This window comes from Arachis hypogaea, chromosome 19 (genome assembly GCF_003086295.3).
Source record: "Arachis hypogaea cultivar Tifrunner chromosome 19, arahy.Tifrunner.gnm2.J5K5, whole genome shotgun sequence".
NCBI classification, from domain to species: Eukaryota; Viridiplantae; Streptophyta; class Magnoliopsida; order Fabales; family Fabaceae; genus Arachis; species Arachis hypogaea.
Window position 1 is genome coordinate 96,393,905 of NC_092054.1, and position 1,749 is coordinate 96,395,653.

At 44.3% G+C, this 1,749-nt stretch overlaps 1 non-coding gene across 1 annotated transcript; it reads right to left on the bottom strand.

The window, feature by feature from the left end:
- Positions 1 to 415: 415 nt before the first annotated feature.
- On the bottom strand, positions 416 to 523 carry LOC112781270 (small nucleolar RNA R71). The gene has a single exon (XR_003192056.1). It is a non-coding gene; the product is annotated as a small nucleolar RNA R71 (small nucleolar RNA).
- Positions 524 to 1,749: the final 1,226 nt, after the last annotated feature.

Consider the following 1,749-nt stretch of genomic DNA (forward strand, 5'->3'; position numbering starts at 1 on the left):
CAAGCTCCTCTACTACTAATTCGGTTGACTTACGTGCAGGTGATATGGCAGCACATAGGAGGATTACTCTCCAGGAAACAGGAGCTCCAGACTTTACACTACAACCGTATCAAGCGTGTCATCCAAATCTGGCTGCAGATTTTGAACTAAAGACTGCGCTAATCAACTTAATACCTAAGTTTTATGGCTTACCGGCTCAGGAGCCTATCAAGCACCTCTGGGATTTTCAGATAGCATGTTCTACTGTTAGGCGTCATGGTGCAGATGAAACTTCTATTCTGCTAACCGCCTTCCCATTTTCTCTTGAGGGAAAGGCGAGGGAGTGGTACTACTCCCAACCTGAAGCAGTGGATACTAACTGGGATACGCTTAGAAGAGAATTCTTGGAAAAATACTTTCAGCTGAAGTCACTGATAAACTGAGGAAGGAGATCTCTTGCATTATTCAAGGTGAATCAGAGACTCTTTATGAGTATTGGGAGTGCTTCAAGAATCTTCTAAACGCATGCCCCCATCACATGATTGACAAGTTGGTGTTGATCAGCTACTTCACTCAAGGCATGAAGCCTTAGGATAAGACTACATTAGATAGTGCAAGTAATGGTTCTCTAAAAAAGTACAAGACCGCAGATGAAGCGTGGCAACTGATCAGCGACCTAGCTGAGTCCACTCAGAATCACAGGCACAAGAACAACCACCCCAAGGCTATTGCAGAGGTTTCCTCTAGTAGTGAGACTACTATCTTCACATAGGCTATATGTGAGATGACTAACCTACTGAAGCAGATACAGCTAAATCAATAACAACCTCAGCCTCCCTCAAGGATACAATCAACAAGGCAGCAATTACAACCAAGGTGGAAACCACAATCAAGGTTGGCAAGACAACTCCAACCAGGGGTGGAGAGATAATTCTAACCAGGGATGGAGAGATAATTCCAACCAAGGATGGAGGGACAACTACAACAGAGGAGACAGAGACAACAATGGAAATCAGAGGTGGAACAACAACAATAGACAGCAGAACCAAAATTAGTCTTACAGAGCACCTCACCAAAGGCAGTCCCAAGCGCCTCAGAACAACCAACAGCAGATCCCTCAAATCACTTACCCCCCTTCCTCTTCCACTGATGAGATGTTTCATTCTCTTGCACAAGGACAGCAAGACATGCAGAGTACACTTAGCTCCACCTTAAACGGTCTGACCTCTGCTGTACAAGCTCTTGCCTCACAGATTGGATCAATGAATACTTCCAATAATCAGCCTTCAAGCTCCAGTGGAATTCCTTCTCAACCTATACTCAACCCCAAAGGTGGAATCAACGCCATTACTTTGAGGTTCGGAATCACACTACAAGAGAGGAATCATGAGGAGCCAAGCTTGCAAGGAAACGCCCCAGTTAAGGACATGGTTGAAGTGGAGGATGTTGAAGAGGAAGATGAAGTACAAGACATGGTTGAAGAAGAAGCAGCTCAACCAAGGAATGAGGCACCAAGGGACGCAGAAGCTGCAAGTGGCGCCATTCCTATTCCATTTCCACACCTTGCTAGGAAGCCCAGAAAGCAGATGGAACTATACCCTAAAATGGTAGAAATATTCAAAAAGGTTGAGGTAACCATTCCACTCTTTGATGCCATTCAGCAGGTACCTAAATATGCTAAGTTTCTAAAGGATTTGTGCATGCATAAAGATAAATTACAGAATTTAGAAACTATTCCTCTAGGTAGTTCCATTTCTGCTTTAGTGGGTG